A 6,597-nucleotide genomic window follows, 5' to 3' on the forward strand; every position below is an offset into this window, starting at 1 on the left:
TGCTTGGTATGTGTGGGATCCGACAATCTAGTTGTTTATCCTTGGTAGCCTCTCTTACGGGGAAATGTAGTCTAGTGCTTCTGTGAGCCATAGTACTCCACTACAGCCCGGTTCACCGGAGTCCTGCTAGCCCAGCACTACTGCTTAGGACGCTTGACTGGCCGGCATGTGTTTCACTTCGTTCCTATATCTATCCCTTTGGGCAAATGTCAGGCGGTGACTCCGGAGTCCTGCCTAGCCTGCTACAGCCCGGGTTCCCGGAGTCCTGTTAGCCCAGTGCTACAGCCCGGATTCACACGCTGCTAACCGACATGCTCGAGGTTGATTCATGTATGCCTGTCCCCATGGGTTAGTGCCGCTTTGGGTTCACGACTAGCCATGTCGGCCCGGGTTCTCTGTCATATGGATGCTAGCGACGCTATCATATACGTGAGCCAAAAGGCGCAAACGGTCCCGGGCCATGGTAAGGCGACACCCGTGGGAATACCGTGCGTGAGGCCGCAAAGTGATATGAGGTGTTACCGGCTAGATCGATGTGACTTGGAATCGGGGTCCTGACACCCTGCCATGGGGGCCGCATTCTCAGTGGTGATGGAGCCGGATACTGACTTCACCCCTTATGAGAGCCGTGTCGTCAAACCACTAGATTCGTCTCTGGCCATGGACTCCGAGCCGGCTGCATCTGTGCCTATCGAATCCGACTGGGCGCCGATCACGGAGTTCACCTCCGCGGATATCTTTCAGCACTCACCTTTCAGCGATGTGCTAAATTCATTAAGGTCTCTCTCCTTGTTAGGAGAACCTTGGCCGAACTATGTCTGGCTAGAATGGGATGCAGACGACGAAGAAATTCGCTGCCCACCCACCGCCCACTTAGTATCCATTGTCGATGACTTAACCGTCATGCTCAAATTCGACTCCGAAGACATCGACGACATGGACGAAGATGCAGGAGACAAACAGGAACTAGCGCCCACAGGGGGCCGGACAACCATTTCATCACATGACATATACATGGTGGATACACCCAAAGAAGGCATTGGCGAAGAGACAGCGGAGGATGGCCCCTCCAAGAAGCAACCAAAGCGCCGATGTCAGCGGCGCCGCTCTAAGTCCCGCCATAGTAAAAACAGCGATAACAGCGCAAGAGAAAACAACACTCCAGTCGACTCTAGAGGAAACGACGACCACATTGCCCCGGTGGCAGAGCACGATGAAGCTGCAAGCGGCGAACATAGTACGGATCCGACGTCCAAACACGGCGACGCCGAGGATAAACCTCATCAAACCCCCTCTCGGGAGGAAAACAGTCTGGACAAAGATGCACACATCATCTCGGAAATGCACTTGGCGCAAGAGGACCTCCGCAGAAGGCTTATTGCCACAACGAGGAGTCTGAAGAAGCAGAAGCAAAGGCTTCAGGCCGCACAAAATACGCTCAACAGGAGGTGGAACACAGTGCTCGACAATGAAGCAAAGTACGGTGGAAGTTACCACATAATGAGCTATCCAAAGTGCAAGCTATTACCTGAATTTGATGATGAGGCCTTAGAGCCCACACAGCCAAAAAATGAAACAGCCAACCGGCCGGATCCACCACCTTGTGACCGTGATAGAGCGGCTAACAAAGTCGCATATAAGTCAACACACGATCTATGTGAAGACTTGCGCCAAAAGTCCGGTACGACCAGATCCATCTATGGATCTAGGAAGCGCGCTCCGGCACAAAATCAAAACTGAATACTACAACCGTCCGAACGCCATGGCACATCCCAATACAGGGGTGCCGCACACCCCCTATGTTTCACCAATGAGGTGCTGGACCATGAATTCCCAGAAGGATTCAAACCAGTGAACATAGAGGCATACGACGGGACCGCAGACCCTGGGTTCTGGATTGAGAACTTTATCCTCCATATCCATATGGCTCGCGAAGGCGATCTCCATGCCATCAAATACTTGCCTCTCAAGCTTAAAGGACCAGCTCGACACTGGCTGAAAAGACTCCCCGAAAACTCAATTGGAAGTTGGGAGGAGCTCGAGGACGCTTTTCGAGCTAATTTTCAAGGGACCTATGTCCGACCTCCCGATGTAGACGATTTAAGCCATATAATTCAACAGCCCAAAGAGTCCGCCCAAAAGCTTTGGAACAGGTTACTCACTAAGAAGAACCAAATCATCGACTGTCCGGACGCCGAAGCATTAGCAGCTTTCAAACACAGCGTTTGAGATGAATGACTTGCCGCACACCTCGGCCAAGAAAAACCGAGAACAATGGCAGCCTTAACAAGCCTCATGACCCGCTTTTGCGCGGGCGAAGATAGCTGGTTAGCCCGTAGTAGCACCAGCGACCCAAGCACATCCGAAGTTAGTGATGGCAATGGAAAACCACGACGCAATAAAAACAAGCATCGAAATAAAGAAGATAGCCCAGATAATACGGCGGTCAACACCAGATTCAGGGGCTCTCGACCAGGTCAGCGAAAAAAGCCTTTCAAAGGCAGCAGAGACGGAACGTCTGGCCTAAACAAGATTATTGACAAACTATGTCAGATTCATGGTACCCCCGATAAACCTGCAAACTACACCCATAGAGAATGTTGGATCTTCAAGAAGGTCGGTAAGCTAAACGCCGAACACAAGGGGGGAGAGACTCCAAGCGAAGATGAGGACGAACCTCGCCAGCAAAGCACCGGAGCACAGAAAAAATTCCCACCAGAGGTCAAAACAGTAAACATGCTCCATCTGATGAAGTGGAGAAGCAAATATGCACTCCGAGACACACGCGCCATAGAGCCCGTCACCTCTAGGTTCAACCCCTGGTTGGCCTGCCCGATCACTTTTGATCGCGGGGATCAAGTGACAAGCATTCGGCATGAAGGGTTGGCCGCCTTCGTGTTACATCCAATAATAAACGGACACCATCTCACACGAGTCCTCATGGACGGTGGCAGTGCTCTAAATCTGATATATCAGGACAAAGTCCGCAAAATGGGGATAGACCCGACACAAATAAGACACAGTAATACTAACTTCAAGGGAGTAATACCAGGCCAAGAGGCCCGCTATACGGGCTCTCTATTGCTAGAGGTTGTATTCGGTTCTCCCAATAACTTCCGAAGCGAAAGGTTAACTTTCCACATCACGCCATTCCGAAGTGGCTATCAAGCACTACTCGGAAGAACGATTTTCGCTCGTTTTAAAGCAACACCGCATTACGCTTCTCTCAAGCTTAAGATGCCCGGTCCACGTGACACCATCACAGTTAGCGGAAATATTGAGCATTTTCTATGCGCGGAAGAGTGTGCGGCGGCTTTAACAGCCGAGCACTGGACGACCTCACCAACCAGAAAAAATGACAGGTCGTCAAGACCACGGGCACGGTTAGACGAGCCCGGTGCACCATTACATATACACGAGATTGGTTTGATGATCAAACCCCCCTAGACGGTACCAGGGGCTTCCCGCGTGTAATCAGGGCTAGTCCGGCTCAAATTGACTTATCTTGAATTTTAATAGCTCATTGATAATTACCAATTTTTTGGCATGGCAACTTTCACCTAAGTTCTTCTCTTTTACAGATGACAATCGTGCTACACCCGTCTAGGACACGGCACAATGGAGACACAGGCGCAGACGTGCACCAGGGACCCGCTCAAAGGTTTCTTTTCAGATTAAGACCCTGCGTAAACCTTTTTTACTGCCTCATGTTGTTCACATCCTCCGGATACTCAATACAACCGAGAAGGATGCTGACATTATTGCCATGTGGCCATGTCAGGATATTGCACGTACCTGGACACTCGGGGTTTATTATTAAGGACCTCGTTCAGCCCGGCATATGTTATAAAGACCGAATACCTTAGGGAGTGTTCGGCGTCGCGAGTTTGGCCTTATATGCATCAGCTCTGAATCATGTCTTTGGTCAAATGTTGGGTTTGCCCGGCTCCCACGTTTTGGCACCTTACGTTCCGCTATATCGTCTAAGGTAGCACTGGGAGAACTACTGCGAATGTGCCCTGGTTCATCCGGATGAGCACCTCAGTAGAGAAAGCCGAAAACTGTCTGTCATGATAAAGCGCGAGACTGGTCAGCCACTTGATGACTCAACGGAATCTTCAGGATTCCTCCGCATTAACGAAGGGTTGTTTCCTGGTCATGTACGTACACGCCCTGTATTCAGACAAGCGCAGAAGTACCAGGGGCTATATAGTAGCCCCACCGTGAAACTCCTATGGCTAAGTGAAAGTGTTAAAGCAATACAGTCCGATTGCCTCGTTCGCTGCGCTACCACCTCCTTAATGGACCAAGACGTTGGATCAAGTGTGAATACGCATTTTTTGCAAACACCCCCGCATTATATGCATGGGGCGAAAGCCGACGACTGCAAACTTTCAGATTATATACATATCTACATAAACGGCCGCACAGGAGGCATCATAATAATTTCAGGCAAAAGTATAAACATAGCCTTGATAACTCAATAAAGCATTGTTTTTACAATGGGAGTACATGTCACTAGAACATAATATTCTCTGAGCACTGAGCCTCTATCGAACGAGCGCCTTCAAGAACTTCTTCAAAGATAGTGCTCGGCAGCCACTCGGCCCATGGCCGAACCCTGTGTTGCAACAGTGGTAGCCTCCATCTCCGCCCAGTATGTCTTGACATGGGCAAAGGCCATCCGCGCACCCTCTATGCACGCCGACCTCTTCATAGCATCAATGTACGGCACAACACCAAGGAATTGTTGCACTAAACTAAAGTAACTATTCGGCCTTGGCCCTCCCGGCCACAGATGATCCACAACAGACCTCCTGGCAAGTCCGGACAACCTATGGAGCTCGGCCCACTCGGCCATTTGCTCATTCAACAGCCACGGACGCACTGGATCATGGAACTGTGACCAGAACAAGTTTTCCACTTCGCGATCTTTTTGATCCTTAAAGTACTCGGCCACATCAGCATCCCTTGCCACCAAATCCACGTAGGTGTCCACAGAACTACATTGTTGATCAAGAGGTGCATACTTCGGATCTCCAAACTTAGTTCGCGACAAAAAGGGCTTCCCAGCTGCAATATCTCCAGCCTGATGCCGCTCCTCCTTCATCGCTCGTATTTTGGAGCGGGGTTCCTTGGCTGCTACCATGGCCTTCTCCAAGTCCGTCGCCTTCGCACGGTTTTCTTCTTCAAGAAGCCGGTAACGGTCGGCGGCATCTTTCAACTCAATGGCCATCTTGGCCATTCTTTCCTTGCTCTGGCAGTGTGCAGCCTATTTGTCCCTCAGCTCTTCGACCGCCTTTAGAGCGGCCACATCGCCATTTCTGGCTTGCTCCTTGGCTCAGGCAAGTTCCACCCGAAGGGTCTCCACGGTGGCAGCTCCATCTGCAGTCACAACATATTAAAGATACTGGCATCATGCTCCTCTTACTATGTGTTGATCACCGGAGAAATCACTTACCTTGTGCCTCGTCAAGCCACTTGTTGACAAGCACGATGTCGGCATCTGCCGCATCAAGTTGCCGCTTTAGCTCGTCAAACCCATCAGCCCGGCTAGCCACCGGAGCTTCAGCCACCTGCACATAAAGGTGGTCTGGTTATTACCTGGGACTATGATCCTCTATTTGCCGCCGTTTTTGACGACAACCAGAGTCTCAGAGGCTACTATCTGCATAGGGCACACCTAACGTGTGCGGTACTGTCAAAAACATACACTATTTCACGTACCTCAAAGCCTTTCAGCAGACTCATAAAAGCTTCATGCAATCTGCTTTTAGCGGATGAAATCCTTTCAATTACCATACCCATTAGCATACGATGCGCTTCTGAGATGGCCGCTTGCTCCAGAAGATCCTTCAGTGCGTCCGACCACACACTGTACGGTTCCGAACTCTTTCTATTGCTCTCTTTAGGAGCCGAATACTAAGGACTCCAGGTAGCCAAAGGATTACCCTCTGGCCTTGGAGGATCAGGAGAGACCCTCCGCGACGACACTTCAAGGTCACCCGCCTCATGAGGCGGGGTGGTAGGGGGAGGTGTTTCGCTCTCCATCATCTCCGGAAGAAGATCCCCCAAAGATGAACTCTGTTGAGAAGGCCTATGATATGAACTATAAGATTTAAGCCTCGGTTATTGTCCTCAGAAGTCAGGTAGGATATTTTCACTATTAAGTACTTTTTGATTACTTACAGCTCGGTAGAGGGCTGATCCCCGTGCGGACATGGTGCGGCAAGAATACCCTCCGAAGCAGGACCCTTTGGCGAGGATTTCTTCCCCCATTTGGAAGCCTTTGTTTCCAGATCTTCAGAGGTGGTCCTCTTCTTTCCTCTGGGAGAGGGAATGTCAGATTCTTCTCCCTAGTTATCCTCCTTCTTGGAGGTGCTAATTCCCCCGCTTGCGGCCTATGTATTCCCCCTTTGTCTTCCTTTGAGGGCACCTGATAAGGCACCAGCTCGAGCATTCTGTCCAGTACTGGATTGGCCATGCCATCGGGAAGGGGGGCCGAACACCTGATCATCTTTGCCTTTGTTATCCAGTCCTGGTCAAAGAGCGACTTTTCAGAATGATGTCATGATAAAAAAGGGGATAGCGTGTTCG

Source organism: Triticum aestivum, chromosome 1A, assembly GCF_018294505.1.
Source record: "Triticum aestivum cultivar Chinese Spring chromosome 1A, IWGSC CS RefSeq v2.1, whole genome shotgun sequence".
NCBI classification, from domain to species: Eukaryota; Viridiplantae; Streptophyta; class Magnoliopsida; order Poales; family Poaceae; genus Triticum; species Triticum aestivum.